The sequence below is a fragment of the Schistocerca americana genome, chromosome 8 (genome assembly GCF_021461395.2).
Source record: "Schistocerca americana isolate TAMUIC-IGC-003095 chromosome 8, iqSchAmer2.1, whole genome shotgun sequence".
Lineage (NCBI taxonomy): Eukaryota > Metazoa > Arthropoda > Insecta > Orthoptera > Acrididae > Schistocerca > Schistocerca americana.
The window spans coordinates 125,435,526-125,456,959 of NC_060126.1; the positions used below are offsets into that span (position 1 = coordinate 125,435,526).

General features: G+C 44.3%; 1 long non-coding RNA gene across 1 annotated transcript in view; it reads right to left on the reverse strand.

Annotated features, from left to right (window-relative positions):
• LOC124545000 overlaps positions 1-21,434 on the reverse strand; it is a 371,391-nt gene that overhangs the window by 147,167 nt on the left and 202,790 nt on the right. The window lies entirely within an intron of this gene.

Sequence of the window (21,434 nt, forward strand, 5' to 3'; positions counted from 1 at the left end):
CGTCGAAAATGATCCTACGGTCGAAGTCCGTTAACTGCCGACGTGCAGCGTTGTTCGCTACACTCGTGTCCCTAGGAGACTGCTCAGATAACATGTATACATTCGGACCGTAAGCCACTTCTAGTCGCAATAATCGCCGTCATACGTGGTACGTCTTCAAAAGGGACAACCTTTCACTTGACTTCTGGAGACAGTTTATATTATTAGAGTAACATTGTAGTAAAAATAAAGTAAGATGGAGTTAACATATCGCACATGTCAAGTTCAGAGCACAAGCCCGGACTTGGCAGGGACGAAGGTGGCTGGTGGACCGTTGTCTTTTAGGGGCAAACATCCCAGCATTCTCCTGAAATGATCTATTGCATCTAGGGAAAAGTTAAATCTGTATGTCCGAATGGACACTCCACGCATGAGTGCCACCCACACACCCCCAAAAGAAAATCACATATGTTTATATCTGGGGAACATGCGAACCGAGCAGTGTCACCATTATAACAAATGAGGTGACCAGCAAATTTAACCCACAAAGAATTCATCATAGTTTTATCTGTGTGAGCGGTTGGGCTGACTTGCTGGTGATACACTCGGGTAACATGAAATTTTGAAGCACTGACGGATAACGTTTTGCAGTCACCATCACTTTGTGTACCATTCCACTTCTCAAAGAAAAATGGCCCAGTTACACAACATACTGACACTTTGTCGCTATGAAAAGGATATTTACTATAGGCTACCCTCTTAACGACGCCACTTTGAGTTTAGTGTATTGCGGTATGTTTTAAAATGATCCGAAGACTTCACGATGGACCGAAATCGATATTCTAACAACCGTGTTTGTGTTCACAAACTACCGAACACATAGAAGCTGTAGATGTAATTGAAGATTTGAATTTTTTTATAGGCTTCCGCAGGCTCCCTTGTGTAAAACAATCTTTAGGGCCTTCTTGCTGTGAATATCAGAAAGTAGAAATTGCATGCCCAGATATTAGCGTTATCTTGGGAGTGTTGCCAGAAGGGATGGAACGGGCACATTAACATCGTGCATTCATCAGCTTAACCCAATCACTGTAGTATCGCAAGCTCTTGTATTTTAGTGTCGAAGTGACTAGCTTTCAAGACCTTTTGTTGGGCACGAAAATTGTGCATCACGAACGTTCAGAACGACAAGTGCCTTCAACGCAGAAGAAATTTTAGCAAATTACAAAATGCATTGGAATTTTCCGTCTACAGAAAATTATGCCTTCAGGAGAGGTGTATTATGATTCCCTTAAGCATTTAATCATTTTAGCGTCTGAGACAAGTTTAAACTGTCTATAGGGTCGGAGATCGAACTTCAACCCTTGTAGATTGCGAGAAAGAGAATTCGGAAGGGATGGCGAGGACATGCTAGTAAACGGAAGCTACAATATTACAGACTTTGTTCAACAGTTTATTGCTCCGTACTTTGCGCTGAGAAATAACAGAGTTTGGAAAGAAAGCATCGAAGGAAACAAAATAAAACAAAACAGAAATTTAATACTTGCAGGCATCTATTAATCAAAAAGTGTGAACAACGAAAAGTTTTATGCTGTTGGCGTCGACAGCGCATAGCGATTTTATACTGCTGCTTCCTTATTCTTGTTCACAACCCGCAGATGTTTTCACAGTTAAATTAGTTTCAGTGCCGCTCTAGGAACTTAGTAGCTATATGATATTAGAAAAAGGAGAAGATTAAGGTTTAATATCCCGTCGAAGAAGTGTTCATCGGAGTCAGACAGTGATGGTAAGTACTAATAGAAGCAGTAGGTATTTCAGGTAATGGCTGCACACTGTAATATTTAATGAAAAGGAAGCGACGTAATAACTACGACGCACCCTTCTGAGGAATGAAATTTCTAACAAAAGAGATTGCGTCCAGTACGCCGTTTCTTTACTAGATTAGCTATCTGGACTGTGATTAAACTGTCGTTTGTTTCGGTTCCCCTGTGGAATAACTGCTCATTACACACTCCTCAACTTGTATGACGCTTCCTTATGCGTAATGAAGGGCGTTGTAGCTGCGTTACCACGGAGAATGGCTAATACGGGAACACGAATACAGGTCGACTTCACAGGTCACTCACCCTGCCGTCATTCTTATTTACTGTTGGCACTCAGACAAGGGGACCTCGACACTGTAGTTAATGTGAACGAAGCACTGCAGGCTTATGCCCCTCATACTTCTAATTTAGTTGAATGAATTTTTAAGGTGGGTTGCTTAACCAAGGATGGAGGACAACTTTCGCGAAGTTTGAGAAGTAGGAGGAAGGTAGTAGCGGAAGCGAAGACATGCTCGAGGCAGGATTCGAACCTGCGACCGTAGCGGTCGCGCGGTTCCAGACTGAAGCGCCTAGAACCGCTCGACCACACCGGCCGGCTCCCGATACGGCACACAGTTTTAATTTGCTTGAAAGTTGTATAGAAACAGCGCACACTTCGCCGTATAGTGAAAAATTCATTCTGAAAGTTGTCCGCGAATATGGAATAGCTCTTCTTTCAGATATGAAATAGCTCTTTTGTAAGAATGAATTTATTCACAGAAGCATTTTTATATAGATTAAACGAAATCTTTGTTATGACGGAACGAATTTGTGGTTCGATCTGAAGGCGTCATATGTTTAGAGTGAACAGATTTTCACGGCTCAAGTGCGAAATATATTGTCTTGCACCGACTAAAACGTACTAGACGACTAACTGCATAGCCTTGGTTATAAGCCAGATCTCGACAATATGATTTTACATTGCAAGCATCTCACGCAGATAAAATACTTATGAATACCTAAGTGTAATTTTTTTCCGTTCTCACTTATAAATTTCGCTTTCCGTTTGATCCCTTGTGGAGAGTGTTATTATGAACAGCGTACAGTACGGTCTGTCTAGTCATTTCAGGTGATACTGGTCATTCAGTAGTGCAGGAACGTATCTTTTGTCACAGCTGAAAATATCCAAGACTGATTAGAGCATCTTAAGAATTATAACGAATAAGACGTCTTTCCTGGCTTCCACAATAGTCGAATTAGAATATTACTGAAGCTTGGTGTCCAGTGTTGAAAAAAGAATCAAGACCTTGACATCAGTATCTTCCTGGTATTTGACCAGTTTCTCGACGTAGAAGGGAGTAAAAAGTAAATACGTTTGACACAATTGGCTGGCAGTCTCTCAAGGGTGTTCAATTGAACGTCACTTCGGCACCCTTACAAGTACCCCAGTAATCCTAGCAGTGAAACGGTTCTTACAGTTTAGTGTGAAATCCAAACCACGTGTCGTTCCTGGCATAGCTTCACGTCATTGCGTGGCGAAACCTAGCGTACACGTACGGATGAAAAATTCCGATGTCTGACCGGCATTCGATCCCGCGTCCATATGGTCGTCTTTGCCACCAGAGCAACGAACTCCACGAGTAAGGGAGTATAATGACATGATCTACCATTGCTTAGATAGGTAGGCAGATAGTGGGTGCTCTGCGTGCCAAAGCTGCCACCGACCGTCCTGGGCAATTGATCATAGCGTTTTTCCCAATCTGAGTAACAGCCATTTAGTTCGGTTTGAAGAAATGCATCTGTGAGTCAACAGCTGTAAAAATTCACCTTTGTTCTCTACCGGTTTTCGTGAAATAACTATCTTCGCAGGAAGAAATGCTGTATATTTTGTTCGAGAATCAAGCCTAGCCGAGTTATCAGTTTCCCACTCATCATCTTCAGCCGAAGTGATGGCTTTTTGTAGGGAATGGTCTTTTAGAACTGCCGGACCGCGGTCTCCTATGCTGAACGAGTACGTAGTGCGCCAGTTTTCCCGTAAGAATGTCACAGAATGTGGTGGTTGTGAATGGGTCCGGAGACGAGTTCTGGTGCTGCTTATCCATTCTGCCCCTATCTGTGCCGTCCTGTGATGCGAGATTTATTGGAAAATTGGTGCTAATACCGCCTCCAACGCGGAGAATAGTTTAAAAGCGCTGTCCTGGTTGAATCCATAATTGCTTGCACTTTCTCCGTCTGGTTCAAGATAGAACAGAACGGCGCATCACGTTACCTTTGTCTGTTCAGTATCTAATTGAAAAGCTCGCTAAAGCACGCAGGGCTAAATCGTAATTAGGGTTGTGGAAAGGTCCAAGGGAGTTGCGGTCGGATTCATTTCACAATTGTAATTTATTATAATTTAGTTCACCGATACACTTTTGAAAGAACTAAATTTGCTTCGCGGCTGAAGGCCTCCAAACAGATGCTTTAGAATAAGTCCACACAGAGTTAAATTTATGAATAAGGTAAATCGTATAGACATATGAAATCAGCATGCGGAGCGGCTGAAGGTCGGCGGATTAAATCTTCAAAATTCCAAATATACTATGATGATTACTGAAGGTAGAAAGCCACTATGTTTTAAGATGCTAACAGGGCTGATGGCCCATAAGGTGCACAGAAAGAGATAAACAAACGCAATAATATGGCTGAAGGCCGCAAGTTAAATTCTGCAAATTAAGGAAATATATATTGCAACAATCGGTAAAACAATACATTAAGTTTAAAAATTTCCTTTTTGCAGCATCAACGGCGGAAGGCCCAAAATAACTTGTGAAATTTTTCGGAGGAAATTACAATAACCTTTCAAGAGCAGAAGGCGATAATGTTTGGACTTGAAGGAAACTCTGAGAACATGTTTCCAGGACTGAAGGCCCACAGCTAAAGTAGCCAAATTAAAAATATAAAATGCAGTTAAATTACAACAACACTGCCAAATGGATAATTAGGAGAACGGCACTCAGGAGTCTGCAGTGGATCGGTCTGCCCTCGCTCACTTAGGCGAGACAGGTGGTGAGTCCAACTACACTTAATCCGTGCGAACCCAACCAAAGGACAGTCACGGACCGACCGACCAACCGATTACTTGTCACGACGGAGTAAACGAGAATTCAAGGCCTCCCAAAAAATTACAAGTTTCACTATCCACAAAGAAAGACTTGCACGGAGACCTGAACCATATCCCACAGTAACTAAGCACGCACGAAGACAAACCGGGAGTCGATGCACACACACACACACACACACACCACACACAGCCGACTCATGAATGATCGGAGAGCCAAACGCGTCGTGCGGTAGGCCGACCGACCGACGATCCACCGTGGCCCGGCTCAAGTGATGCGTGGCGGCAATGGTCGGTGCGGCTGGTCCCGGCGGAGGTTCGAGTCCTCCCTCGGGCATGGGTGTGAGTGTTTGTCCTTAGGATAATTTAGGTTAAGTAGTGTGTAACCTTAGGGACTGATGACCTCAGCAGTTAAGTCCCATAAGATTTCACACACATTTGAACATTTTTGGCAATGGTGGTGCGAGCCATGTCGACGCAGACCTCACTGCTGCTCCAACCCGACTGCACTAGTGCCGCGTTGCAACTCCCCGACTGGCAGGTCCGGACTGCGTTCCAGACGCGTTCCAACCGAATGGCAGACCCGAAATCTCTAACGACAGACGACCGGGAAGTAATAGCAGCCGAGCAAAGATACTATGAGTGGAGATATATCGATACGCGCCGCTAGCGCCGGTCACGGTCAGGCAAAGCAGCAACTCAGTAGTAATTTAAATTGACGTAGTAAGGAGGAAGTTCGTTAAAAACAAGGTGTAAAATACATAATGGCGGGAACACTAACCACGCACTGCTCACTAACAGGTTTCTTTTGTTAGCGCTGTGCTTTGCCATGCGGACGTGTTTGTCTCGCCGAGGCATACGACTCTAATGTGCTCTACGCAGTGTGCTACGAGATGCAGTACTGCCGTCTGATGTGATATTGGAAATGGAAAGATTGGTAATTTGTATGGTACGCTGATGACCACGATGTTGAGCGCCCCACAAAACAACATCATCATCATCACTGCCGTCTAGGACTGGTGCAGGCGGCGGACAGCATCAAAAGTCAGCGGCGACCCCTATCGCCGTCACAGACCAGTATACTCTCTTATGCAGATACACCATTGCTCGTCCGATTATTCATTAAAAAAGGCGACTTCAGTACAATAGAAATTAAAAAGTCACATACCACTGGAAACTAAGATTTCGCTTAAGATGACAAGTAGGAAACTCGCTGAAACATTGCTTCGCTTTTTTCTCTTTTCCGAGTGATCTGATACGGACCGCAACGAATTCCTGTCTTGTGCCCACCCCTTCATCCCAGGGTAGACCTTACACTTACGTCCCTCAATTACGGGTTGGATGTTTTGTGATCTCTGCTTGCACTACAGCTTTTGACCTGCACGGATTCCTCTAGTACTATGGAAGGTATGCCATGATGTCTTGATACGTGTCACATCATATTATCCTACCAGTCCATTTAGTTTTCAGTACCCTTCAGTTATACGCCACGTAAAAGTCTTCTGTTTCCTGGGTTCTCATTCACTACGATTCACTTCCGTACACCCCTGTGTTACTTACGTACATATTTCAGCGAGTAATGCTGTCTTTGCCTGTAATAGAAGAAATACTGTAAGATTTTTCCATAAAAACAACAGACTCCAAAAAGACAAAGTTCTTTATGTTCTTTTAGTTCCTAAACATTTTGAATTTTTATCCTTCACACTATCATACGTTGTCAGTCAAGGTGCAACCCAATAACTTCTACTTATTGACTGGGCCTAGTTCGTATAGTCTCTGTCGACGTACCGCTCTATTGGCGAGGGAAACATAGTTTTCCTCTGCAGTCTACCTTCAATGTGGCCATCTATTACGTAGTTCACTCATTCGCTCTCGTGGTTCACTCCATGTACGTGTGACGTGTGGCTCCAGGCTGCGCTTCATGTAGTGGCTGTGGTGTCTCGCCCCCCCCCCCCCCCTCCCTCCCCTCGGCGCATTTTATTTTTGCCTTCATAAATATTTTCCAAGGTTTTTATTTTTACGATTGTACACATAATTTGCTTCGTATCTTGTTCGACGAGTCTTCTTTTAGATAGTTTTTTATCATCGTCCTCACTACTCTCCCTACCCACCAGTAGTATGCATTACTTTGACAGCGTTTCATGAGTGCTATTCCGTTTGTTTTTTTTTGTTTTAATTTTTATAAATTTAGCGCAGCTTAGAACCATGCTCCTTAACTGGTAATATTCTATAATTGCACCCTCACTTTCCCTTTTCTTTCAGGAAGCCTCAACAAGCCGAAAAGCCTTATTTCTAACAAAAATAACTTTGGAACCTGAGCCGTGCTCACTCCTGACTATGCGTTTCCTTGAACTTGGCTGTCTATCTGTGTTTTGTTTCTCGCCATTGTTGCAGTTATGCTGTGGTTCTTCCTCCTTATACGTGTGGCAACAGTGATGTGTATCGACATTTGCATTGTGTACCATGCTTGGTCTTCTGCGTATAGTTCCGGCTTGGGGGTGTGCGGACAGTCGGTCGGTTGGTGCAGACCAGGGAAGACATCTCCGTGCGGTGTAGTCGGCTGGGTCCGCTGGCGGTCCCTGCGCAGTGTCGGAGCGTGTGTGGAGCTGTCCGATCGCTACGAGCTTCGTGGCTCATCGACCCAGGACGTCAAAGTTGAGTGGTGTGTTAAGTACTCAAGCCACGTCCGTTCATGTTGTGTCGTTCGTTTCGGTGGTTTGTTGTTGGGAAGCTTTTCCTATGGGTAACACCGAGTGTTTGTAATGCTGAAATCGAGGCGCCGTGCAGTGGAATTAACTATATTGGTTCACTGCAGTTCAAGTGTACCAGCGGAATTTTCTGCCTTGTGGCCGTTAGTGTTCTGGTTACCTGCCCTGGCCACTGACGTAAATTCAGGCACTGTTCCTTTTTGGTGGAGTTAACTATATTACCTTATTTCAAATTCAAGTGTACCAGCGGAATTTTCTGCCATGTGGCTGTCAGTGTTCCAGTTACCTGCCCTGGCCACTAACGTAATTTCAGGCAGCGTCCTTTCCTCACCTGTTGTCGCTGTCCAACATGGTGTGCAGTTCTGACAGCTTAACACATATTTCATCGTGGATAACCACGTCCATAACACTTTGGTCTTTGAGTTTTTATGTACCGATTGGTGGCTAGCAAGTCGTTTGGTCGTTCGGTCTTGGTTAGGCTACCGACGGATCAAGTGTAGTTGGGCCCACCACCTGTCTCACCTAGCTGAACGTTAAGGTTTCTAGGGCAGGCCCACCGCCCCCTGGAGGCGTCTGAGCGCCGTTGTCTATACTATCCTTTTCATGGGTATTTAATGGTTTGTTGGTAATCTATTATAGCTAATGCTTTAAAAGAAAAAAAATTGTGTTTTATGTAAATCAGTTTTGGGACTTCAGCCGCTTAAAACCTCATTCTTAAACTTAGTTATTGCCGTTGCACAGTCTGGAACCGCGCGACCGCTACGGTCGCAGGTTCGAATCCTGCCTCGGACATGGACGTGTGTGATGTCCTTAGGTTAGTGGGGTTTAAGTAGTTCTAAGTTCTAGGGGACTGATGACCTTAGAAGTTAAGTCCCATAGTGCTCAGAGCCATTAGAACCATTTTATTGCCGTTGCATTGTTTTTTTATTAAGTGTGCGTTCCCCCATTGAAAACTTAAAGTTTAAGGTGTTTTTGAATTTTTGGGAAATCAACTGTGGGCCTTCAGCCGCTTAAAGCCTTATTCTCAGAATTTCCCCTTAAGTAAAAACATTGCGGCCTTCTGCCTTAGGAGATTATGGTAATAAATTTTAAAATTTTGAAATTTAATTTGTGGCCTTCAGCCGTTTATATTGCATATTGTATATGTTTGTTTTATTCACTTTTGCTTTGAGGCTTTCCGCCTAGCTGTGATATATATCATATATATATAATTTTATTTGCAATTTTAACTGCATGTCTTCAGTCACTTGAAATTTATCTTGTTGCTTTTTAAGATTTCTTGTTAGGAGACCTTCAGCCGTGAAAGAATTGGATTTTGAAACTCGTAGTTGTGAAGGTTCGGCTGTATACCGTTTTGGTTTAAAGGTGTTATTAAATTACAATAAATTACAATTTTGAAGTGAAACTGACCGACACCTTATTTGGCCCTTTCCAAATCCTAATCACCTGTTCTGCCCAGCATCTTCAGCGGGCGTTTCACAACCGATACTGCCTCTCTTTATATAATTATGAAAACCGGTTGCTGGATCAATTAGCCTACAATGGAATGGAATAAGTTTTGGAAATCTATCCGTTTCACCTTGTTTGTTCGCAAGTATCTGGAATTCTTCCAGATTCTAATACCGGAATCCTTGTGCCTCGACAGAGTACCTTAGAAAATTTGGTGAGCCATTAAATTGATTAAGGTAAGTAAGTAGGAATGCATGTAGATAGACGCAGTCAGTCGAACATCCTCTACGGAGTACGACTGCTGAAACAAGACAGACAGACAAATGTATGTGTGTGAGAGAGAGAGAGAGAGAGAGAGAGAGAGAGAGAGAGAGAGAGAGAATCGGCGCTGACGTGCCTGTATTGCCGGCAGTCGGGCAGGCGGTGCGGCGGTGAGCGAACGGACCGGCAGGTGTCGCGGCAATTACGGCGAATGACGCGCGCGTCTGTCTCTGCCACACACCGCTGCGGGCCAACCGTTACCACTTACACCCGGCACAGCCGCACTACCTGCTTCTGGTTGCTGAACGTCGCTCCGTCTTCCTCTGGCCGCACGTGCGGCCACCGTGGCCGTACGCACAGTTTGTGGGGTTTCCTCGCCACATATCCGGAAAAAACAGCCAGTCGCTGTCACCAGTGCTCCGCGCACGTTTTGGCTTCCGGTGGCCGTACCATTGCCTTACAATACCGAATAGAGGAATATGGCTGTCTACATTACCTAAGACTCACGTGTTTGAAAAGCTGCGAGCCAAAACTACAGAGGAGTTGCGGTGTTATGTATAACTGACTGCTGAATAATTGTCAGAAATTGTATTGCAACTACAAATTACGAGTCACAGTTTATGTTTATTTACACTAGCGTTTCGGAGGGTTAAACCTCCGTCATCACTTGTACATGTTGTTGTTGTTGTGGTCTTCAGTCCTGAGACTTGTTTGATGCAGCTCTCCATGCTACTCTATCCTGTGCAAGCTTCTTCATCTTCCAGTACCTACTGCAACCTACATCCTTCTGAATCTGCTTAGTGTATTGATCTCTTGGTCTCCCTCTACGATTTTTACCCTCCACGCTGCCCTCCAATGCTAAATTTGTGATCCCTTGATGCCTCAAAACATGTCCTACCAACCGATCCCTTCTTCTAGTCAAGTTGTGCCACAAACTTCTCTTCTCCCCAATCCTATTCAATACCTCCTCATTAGTTACGTGATCTACCCACCTTATCTTCAGCATTCTTCTGTAGCACCACATTTCGAAAGCTTCTATTCTCTTCTTGTCCAAACTGGTTATCGTCCATGTTTCACATCCATACATGGCTACACTCCATACAAATACTTTCAGAAACGACTTCCTGACACTAGATGTTAACAAATTTCTCTTCTTCAGAAACGATTTCCTTGCCATTGCCAGTCTACATTTTATATCCTCTCTACTTCGACCATAATCAGTTATTTTACTCCCTAAATAGCAAAACTCCTTTACTACTTTAAGTGTCTCATTTCCTAATCTAATCCCCTCAGCATCACCCGATTTAATTTGACTACATTCCATTATCCTTGTTTTGCTTTTGTTGATGTTCATCTTATATCCTCCTTTCAAGACACTGTCCATTCCGTTCAACTGCTCTTCCAAATCCTTTGCTGTCTCTGACAGAATTACAATGTCATCGGCGAACCTCAAAGTTTTTACTTCTTCTCCATGAATTTTAATACCTACTCCGAAATTTTCTTTTGTTTTCTTTACTGTTTGCTCAATATACAGATTGAATAACATCGGGGAGAGGCTACAACCCTGTCTCACTCCTTTCCCAACCACTGCTTCCCTTTCATGCCTCTCGGCTCTTATAACTGCCACCTGGTTTCTGTACAAATTGTAAATAGCCTTTCGCTCCTTGTATTTTACCCCTGCCACCTTCAGAATTTGAAAGAGAGTATTCCAGTTAACGTTGTCAAAAGCTTTCTCTAAGTCTACAAATGCTAGAAACGTAGGTTTGCCTTTTCTTAATCTTTCTTCCTAGATAAGTCGTAAGGTTAGTATTGCCTCACGTGTTCCAACATTTCTACGAAATCCAAACTGATCTTCCCCGAGGTCCGCTTCTACCAGTTTTTCCATTCGTCTGTAAAGAATTCGCGTTAGTATTTTGCAGCTGTGACTTATTAAACTGATAGTTCGGTAATTTTCACATCTGTCAACACCTGCTTTCTTTGCCACATGTTTGTCTGGCCTCTCACTTGTACATATGTGAGTTAATAATGGTGTATGTGAGCCGTGGCGTTCAGTGCGAGACGATTCTATCCTTCAGCAAGAAGACCACTGCGAGAATTTCGGAAGGTCGAGTAGAACCGCGAGAGTTCGGGGTTGCAGCGAACGAGGAGATGCGTGCGGACCGGCGGTCGCGAGAGGGAGTTTTGACGAGCTCTGCGGGGGCGTACGTTGTGTGGAGACCGGCCCGTACACAGTCGGCTGCTGCCACTTTGGTCGGCTACGGTTGTCTTCAGCTGAGGTGGACTCGTGTCTATTGATACCACTGTGTACGCTGCCTGATGAGACCAATTCCGGCGATTCAGAACGATGAGGCTTGCTATGCTTCGGACAAACCTGAGTGTAAGGAATTTTGTAAAGTGACGAGTTGGATCACGAGTCAATTGTGAATGTTTCTCATGAATCGAGCTTAATGCTTGGAACCGTGTACGCTGGTTAAAAGCGTTACAAGTGGAGTGGGTTCAAGCATACGTCTGCATGTGACCTTGTGGTACAGCTTGGTCAGCTGAATTACATGAGCTAGTGCATTAGTATTCGCAACTTGTAAACTCCCCCTTTCCGTGCCGTGCTTCCCGTAATTACATACATTAAAAAATATTTGTGCAGACTGGCAGTAGCTTGGTAAATTGAGGTTTTATTCTTGTCAGATAACGGAGTGTAACATTGCGCCAATGCTCATGTGATATGCGCTCCTTTAAGCAATATAAGCTTTCGGTGTGGCCAGCTATTGTTCCTCAGTAATATTATAAATTCAGTCTCTTTTAATGCTTTAGTCCTCGGCTCCTGTAATTGGTTGCCTTTCCCTCCATGATGTTGGGCAAGCAAGTCAAGTTGTCTATGCCAGTACGATCAGAAATTTCCTGGCAGATTAAAACTGTGTGCCCGACCGAGACTCGAACTCGGGACCTTTGCCTTTCGCGGGCAAGTGCTCTACCATCTGAGCTACCGAAGCACGACTCACGCCCCGTCCTCACAGCTTTACTTCTGCCAGTATCTCATCTCCTACCTTCCAAACTTTACAGAAGCTCTTCTGCGAACGTTGCAGAACTAGCACTCCTGAAAGACAGGATACTGCGGAAACATGGCTTAGCCACAGCCTGGGGGATGTTTCGCGAAAGAGATTTTCACTCTGCAGCGGGGTGTGCGCTGATATGAAAATTCCTGGCAGATTAAAACTGCGTGCTCGACCGAGACTCGAACTCGGGACCTTTGCCTTTCGCGGGCAAGTGCTCTACCATCTGAGCTACCGAAGCACGACCCACGCCCGGTCCTCACAGCTTTACTTCTTCCAGTATCTCGTCTCCTACCTTCCAAACTTTACAGAAGCTCAGATGGTAGAGCACTTGCGCTCTAACCTAAGGACATCACACACATCCATGCCCGAGGCAGGATTCGAACCTGCGACCGTAGCGGTGGCGCGGTTCCAGAATGAAGCGCCTAGAACCGCTCGGCCACAACGGCTGGAAATTGGTTACATCAAATTGTAGTTTCAAGTGATATATTATCTGACGGCAAGACGTAAACTACAACGCTAGCATTTAAGGAAATGTCATTATTTATAATCTTGTTTTCTACTTTTCCCCTTGATGCTTTTCATCGTCACCAGCAACAGCAGCAGTAGCCATCTGACATCCACTGCTGGATTAGTCTTCAGTCCGACACTTCCGTTATGCACCTACAGTTCTTCGATGGCATTTAGCCACGTTCGTTGGGTAGTCGTCTATCTTTTCTTACGAGGGGGCGCTCAAAAGTAATGCCTCCATGTGAAAACTTTTGAAGGTTTTTAAATAAAACGTTATTAACATTCTCCATCTTTATTCTTCATGCCTTCATATTTACACTACTGGCCATTACAGCATGAAGATGACGTGCTACAGACGCGAAATTTAACCGACAGGAAGAAGATGCTGTGATATGCAAATGATTAGCTTTTCAGAGCATTCACACATGGCTGGCGCCGGTGACGACACCTACAACGTGCTGACATGAGGAAAGTTTCCAACCGATTTCTCATACACAATCAGCAGTTTACCGTCGTTTCCTGGTGAAACGTTGTTGTGATGCCTCGTGTAAGGAGAAGAAATGCGTGCCATCACGTTTCCGACTTTGATAAAGGCCGGATTGTAGCCTAGTGTGCGGTTTATCGTATCACGACATTGCTGCTCACGTTGGTCGAGATCCAGTGACTGTTAGCAGAATATGGAATCGGTGGATTCATGAGGGTAATACGAAACGCCGTGCTGGATTCCAACGGCCTCGTATCGCTGGCAGTCGCGGTGAGAGGCATCTTATCCGCATGGCTGTAAGGGATCGTGTAGCCACGTCTCGATCCCTGAGTCAACAGATGGGGACGTTTGCAAGACAACAACCATCTGCACGAACAGTTCGACGACGTTTGCAGCAGCATGGACTATCAGCTCGGAGACCATGGCTGCGGTTACCCTTGACGCTGCATCACAGACAGGAGCGCCTGCGATGGTGTACTCAACGACGAACCTGGGTGCGCGAATGGCAAAACATCATTTTTTCGGATGAATCCAGGTTCTGTTTACAGCATCATGTTGGGAGCATCCATGTTTGGCGACATCGCGGTGAACGCACCTTGGAAGCGTGTATTCGTCATCGCCATACTGGCGTATCACCTGGCGTGATGGTATGGGGTGCCATTGGTTACACGTCTCGGTCACATCTTGTTCGCGTTGACGGGACTTTGAACAGTGGACGTTACATTTCAGATGTGTTACGACCCGTGGCTTTACCCTTCAATTGATCCCTGCGAAACCCTACATTTCAGCTGGATAATGCACGACCGCATGTTGCAGGTCCTGTGTGTGAAATCTTATGGGACTTAACTGCTAAGGTCATCAGTCCCTAAGCTTACACACTACTTAACCTAAATTATCCTGAGGGTAAACACACACGCCCATGCCTGAGGGAGGACTCGAACCTCCGCCGGAACCAGCCGCACAGTCCACGACTGCAGCGCCTCAGACCGCTCGGCTAGTCACGCACGGCATTGCAGGTCCTGTACGAGCATTTCTGGATACAGGAAATGTTCGACTGCTGCTCTGGCCATCACATTCTCCAGATCTTTCACCAATTGAAAAGGTCTGGTCAATGGTGGCCGAGCAACTGGCTCGTCACAATACGCCAGTCACTACTCTTGATGAACTGTGGTATCGTGTTGAAGCAGCATGGGCAGCTGTACCTGTATACGCCATCCAAGCTCTGACTCAATGCCCAGGCGTATCAAGGCCGTTATTACGGCCAGAGGTGGTTGTTATGGGTATTGATTTCTCAGGATCTATGCACCCAAATTGCGTGAAAATGTAATCACATGTCAGTTCTAGTATAATATATTTGTCCAATGAATACCCGTTTATCATCTGTATTTCTTCTTGGTGTAGCAATTTTAATGGCCAGTAGGGTATTTCTTAACATATTACCATGGGAACGAACACATTTGTCCCAACGAGAGGACTGCTTTTTTGTTAGAGTCACTATAGAATGTTTGACTTTATTGCGGAGCAACACCCTCACCTCTACTTGCACCGCTTCATGACAGGCAAAGTGAAATTCTCGAGGTGGTCTTTAAGCTTTGGAAATCGGGTGGGGCAAGGTTAGGAATGAATGGAGGATGATCGCTGACAGAGAACTGAAGGCGTCGGATTGTTGCAGATGTCGCAGCGCCGTGCGAGGTCTGGCATTGTCAGGCTGAGGGAGCCTAGAACCGTGAACGCACTCTTCGAATTCGAAAGTCGTTTACAGCACGCTGTTTCTCACGCACCGTCGTAGTCACGTTGCATTCCGCCATGTGACACGCTACAATTCGGAGCCCTCTGGTGGCAGAGGGTTGCAAATATGTAGACATGAAGATCAAAGATAAATACGCTAATGACATTTGATTTATTTAAAAAGCTTAAAGAACTTTTTAAATTCGGAGGAACTATCTTTCAGCACACCCTCATAAGAATTCGAATGCAGCAAATACACTATGTGATCAAAAGTATCCGGACATCTGGCTGAAAATGGCTTAAGTACGTGGCGCCCTCTGACGGTAATGCTGGAATTGAATGCGGAGTTGGTCTACATCTACATCCATACTCCGCATTCCACCATACGGTGCGTGCCGGAGGGTACCTCGTACCACAACTAGCATCTTCTCTCCCTGTTCCAAACAGAACGAGGGAAAAATGGCTGCCTATATGCCTCTGTACGAGCCCTAATCTCTCTTATCTTATCTTTGTGGTCTTTCCGCGAAATATAAGTTGGCGGCAGTAAAATTGTACTGCAGTCAGCCTCAAATGCTGGTTCTCTAAATTTCCTCAGTAGTGACTCACGAAAAGAACGCCTCCTTTCCTCCAGAGACTCCCACCCGAGTTCCTGAAGCATTTCCGTAACACTCGCGTGATGATCAAACCTACCAGTAACAAATCTAGCAGCCCGCCTCTGAATTGCTTCTATGTCCTCCCTCAATCCGACCTGATAGGGATCCCAATCGCTCGAGCAGTACTCAAGAATAGGTCGTATTAGTGTTTTATAAGCGGTCTCTTTTGCAGATGAACCTCATCTTCCCAAAATTCTACCAAAGAACCGAAGACGACTATCCGCCTTCCCGACAACTGCCATTACATGCTTGTCCCACTTCATATCGCTCTGCAGTGTTACGCCCAAATATTTAATCGACGTGACTGTGTCAAGCGCTACACTACTAATGGAGTATTCAAACATTATGGGATTCTTTTTCCTATTCATCTGCATTAATTTACATTTATCTATATTTAGAGTTAGCTGCCATTCTTTACACCAATCACAAATCCTGTCCAAGTCATCTTGTATCCTCCTACAGTCACTCAACGACGACACCTTCCCGTACACCACAGCATCATCAGCAAACAGCCGCACATTGCTATCCACCCTATCCAAAAGATCATTTATATAGATAGACCTACCACACTTCCCTGGGCCACTCCAGATGATACCCTCACCTCCGATGAACACTCACCATCGAGGACAACGTACTGGGTTCTATTACTTAAGAAGTCAACCTTAGCCATAAATGAAGTCCAACCTTAGCCATAAATGGTTGCCTACGATATGAAATAATACTGAGAGAAAATCAGCGATGGGTGGACATGTCTCATAAGGTTTCTTATGAGTGCTACCCTGTGTCTTAGAAAGAGAGACGTACTTTATAGATATTTATAATGTGGATGTACTCTGTCCATTTCTAATAACTGTTACTTTTTTTTTCAAATACTTGACCCTACAAACTTTCATTTCACCTATTTTAACTCCGTTTTTCTTTTTATAATGTCTTTACAGCTGAAATTGTCAAACTAGTTTTTCCAGTTGGATTACACAGTTCCTGATCATTGTAGAAATACAGGCGATTAGAAAAAGGTACATAACGTTTTTCAGTAAAATCAGACATCCCATGTTTTGGCGCATTTGTGCTCTTTAGTACAGAAGCAGTAGTTGACACAAACATGTATCGTGACTTAAGCCGCTTCAGCTTCCTTAAACCAGATGCCACAGACAGTACCAGTAATTTGTGTTCAGCGACTACGCTTATAATACACTCTGCTTGAGTTGGCGAATATCGTAGCCAACCACTTTCTGCAACTTAATTCCGCCGATCCGCCATATCACTTCGCATCATTTAAAACGATAGGTAGGAAAGAAACGACTTAAGTTTGAGGTAACATCTAAGACAATGCTGAAAGGGAACAGGCTCGTTCGGAGATGAATAGAGAATTTGTTGACGATGCGATCCCCGTTTTCGCATGAAACTGTTTAAGGAAGCCACGGAAAATCCTAAGTGAGAATAGCTGAACTGCCATTTGTATTCCTTTGCTCCGCAATACTGAGCCAGTATCTTATACGTACTTGATCAGTTCAAATGGCTCTGAGCACTATGGGACTTAACAGCGAAGGTCATCAGTCCCCTAGAACTTAGAACTACTTAGACCTATCTAACCTAAGGACAGCACACAACACCCAGTCATCACGAGGCAGAGAAAATCCCTGACCTCGCCGGGAATCGAACCTTGATCAGTTGAGGACTAGCGAACGGACACTTGCTTTTTGAAAGACTGAAAGCATAATACAGAAAGTAGGTTTGAACACAGCAGTGCTTTGCTGAGCATGCTCGTTTTGGAGGTGGTATAACATTGCCTTCCTCCTACCTTCGAACTGATTCATCCACCGTCAAGAGAGACCGTTGCCTCGAAACGACGTTGTTACTAAGCGTTTTGCACATACGCAATTCATTGACAGCGGTTACACTATCGACAAGTTACAGATAAAAATTATTTGGTTTGATTAAAGCAAATTTGGGATTTTTCGCTCGAGTCGTCAACATACATTGCGCCACGCAAAATATTAAAAAAAAGTTTTAAACCATCTATCTACAGCGGCCGCTTTTTCAATTTCAGGAACATTCTTGTTTCATAATTTTCAGGTTCTCACTTTGCCTCTTAGCACCAATAAGCACCTTTCGTAGCTGATTTTCATTACCTAAAGAATTTATAACCACTTTCATGACGAACTTGACAGCTGCCAACACGTTGACTGTCATCGTGGCTGTTAAAAACCCATTTGGCTTTTTCCGCCTCCTCCTATTACTTAACGCACGTTGCGGTGACATTTAGCAGCCGACATCACCTTTCTGTAGCAGCGAGTAACACCTCTGGTATTAGACAGAAATGTCGACGGGTATGAGCCACCTTTAGCCACACGTTCCCATCCTGTCTCAGAGTTACGTAACAGAAACCTGAAGAGGCTTCGTGTTTTGGAATTAACGTTACAGTGGCAGGTTTGGCACGCTTTTGACCCCTTGCACAAAACAGGTTCCCCGCGAGACGGGTACAACTATAGTTTTCTCTGATGCTGACTTTTACTTTCAGGAGGTGGCGAGTAATAGGCACGTATTCGCTCCTTAACATTCTGATGACGCGCATCCCTCTCACTTTCCAATGATTGCCTTTACGCTGGCCGTTTGCAACCTGCAGTGTTTGCAAACGAAAGTTTTTACAATTTCTAAGTAAGACACGTAAACGAGAGGCTACGTTGATAACTGTGGGGCAGTGTCCAGCGACTGATTCTGACTGAAATTCGACGTAAGGACATAGCGGGAACGTTAATGTGCTGATATTTTTTGTTTTCATTTACTTTTTTAGCGGATGACAATTTCCGTGATGAGGTCCCCAGTGAGCCTTTTATTCCCTATTTGCTAGGTTTTCATTGATTCTGCGTCTACATGCTATAAAGTACGTAATAGACAATGGCTGATTGCATTCAGACGTTGTTCATTTGAGGTTGTTTTCCGTTTGAAATGTTTTTTTTGTCGCTAGGAAGTTAAAGTCTAAATTCCTTCGGAGTAATGTTTCTTTTTGCTCATTGAGATTTATATTTATATTGTACAGGATTGATCCACTAGATTTGAGATGGTGAAAATATGGCTTGATACGAAATAGGACAACAGTCACTCTTGTCGGGACATAAGCCTTTCTCTTTGATATAATGTCATTTAATAACTTTTTGGTCCCTGATATCAGTGGGTATCGTTCAGAACTGCACACACGTTTGCTGGACCATTTCCTATCCAGCAGTTGCGAACAGTAAGAAAATCTTTCTCTGTTCAGCGCTCGAGTAAGATCACCGCATAATATGAGGGCTATTTTTTTTTCAAGGTCCGATCAGTCACGAAATGGAAACCACAGTGAAAATCAAAATTGTTTTATTTGCAAGATTTAGCGACATCTTCCAGCTACATCTCTACATAGTCGTCGCTCTGACTTACAAGGAAACGTCACCAACTTGACCTCGTACTTTAAGGAGGAAAAAAGTCAGTTCCAGCAGTCGTTTACGCGATAGAATTTGCACCATAATTCTGATAGCACGCAGTTACGTCCTCCAAGAGGTACAGTATTTAAACTTCGCGAGCACCGACTGTTTGTCACTCGTTCCGCCTAGTAGCCTAATGCTCGAGAGCGAGGTGTTGTATAGTGGAGTTCGTGAAACACTATTTTGACATTGGTCACATACTTTGTTCATTGTGTTTAGGTGCGCAGTTTCTAATCTTGGCTTGTGCCAGAGATCTATTTCCTTTGAACATTTTTAAGTTACGATTCACAAATGCAGTGTGACTGAATGAAACGAATGAGTGTGTCATTAAAGAGTTATTTATTGACATCGCTGTTCTGCGTTATTTTCTTTGTGGTTTGAAGCTGGGACTGTTAAAAATGAAGTACATTTGTAGCAGATAAGTTATTCTTCGACATCACTGAGAAGATTACATACCATAATAATTCGTCAGTTACTTGTTTTATTAATTTTGATTTTGATGCGTATTATAGACGAGAGTAATCTTAAAACTACATTAAACGTATATGTGCATGTGGTTGATATATTGTGTACTTATATCGAAAATGTTCGCGTAGAATAACGTGCGTTCTCGAACAAGATTTGATAACACGCTTTCAGTAGCCCGCGAGTAGGTGGGCTCTTGTTGTCGCTCCACTGTACAGTACTTGGCGCTCAGGCGCTAGGCGACCGTAATGGGGCGGAGAGAGTGACAAACAAACGGTGCGCTCGAAATTTTAAAAGTTACACACTCTTAAGATCATAAGTGCTTAGTGTCAAACGTACGGCCCAAATGTTCGCGCGGGATCTGTTGCGGGGCATAGTATCTTGCAAGTGTGCCTTTTTCTCCTTAAAATATGAGACAAAGTTGTTAATGTTTCTTCTCAGGCCATTTACCGTAGCGTTGTACCAACTTTTCAGTACTCTGGTCATACAAGGCAACCGCCTGTGCTTTCCGCCAGTTCTCTATCCTGGTCTGCAGCTCGTTGTTTGTGCCAAGTGCTGTCCTGTTACTCTCCATTTCATGTGTGCAAAGAGATGAAAATCAGAAGGAGTGAAGTCTGTCCTGTATGGTTGGCGACCATATACTTCCCATCGAAAAGACTGCAGGAGCTTCTTTGTTGCAGCTGCAGTGTATGGCCAGGCTTTGTCACGAAGAACGACAACCCCTGACGACAACATTGCTCTTCGCTTGTCCTGAATTACTTTTCGTAGACGATTTCCTCCAGTCGCTGAACGAGATCATTCATTGACACTCGACTCCTTCTCAGGCCGCCGCACCATCAACGTCTGTACGTCATGCTTCAAAGTTCATGCAACACTGTCGCACTTCGCTGTTGTGCATGATAGTTACGTTATGTGGGCTGCATGAAATCGGGTGGAACCCCTCAGCATCAGACGAGAGCACGCACTTCGCACTTGGTGGGAGACTACCGTTTTAGGCATCTTTACTTGCTCATTCTGCGTTCAGAAGTCGACAGTGCGATGTGACAAGATCGATGGACGTTCTAGAGACACTAAAAAGTCATCTGTGCAAAAAAAGGAAAGTTATGGTGTAACAGCATCCAGTATTAACTCATTAATTTCAGCTTTTACATTGATACAGTGATTACGTTATCAGAAATCATCAGTATAATAAAAGCATGGATTATAATGTACAGCAGGGCGGGGTAGCCGCACTGTCTTGGGTGCTTTTCACGGTCCTTGTTGCTCCCCCCGTCGGAATTTCGAGTCCTCCCTCGGGCCTGGGTGTGTGTGTGTTCTCTATAGTGTAAGTTACTTTAAGTTAGATTAAGTTGCGTGTAAGCTTAGGGACCGACGACCTCTGCAGTTTGGTTCCATAAGACCTTACCACAAATTTCGAAATATAATGTACAACCATTTGTTTCGGTTACATTGTTTAATGGGATACGAACAGAAATGACGCCTTTTGTTAAAAAATCCCAAGCTTGATGCTCTGTGTGATGTTCTGTAGGAGGGTAGCCAAATCCCTGGCAGATAATGACTGAAAACAAGGAGAGAGTCTGGTTCAACAACTCATCAAGACGAAGTTATTAGCTCGTACTGGGAAACAAAATCAGCTGTGTCTTTACAAGGATGGGAGGACGATGGTTCAAACCCGCGTCCAGCCATCCACGATATCTTTATGTTGCTCCAGGGAAATGTCGGAGTGGTTACTTTCAAAGGGCACGGCCGATTTCCATCCCCATCCTTGACACAATCCGGGCTTGTGCTAC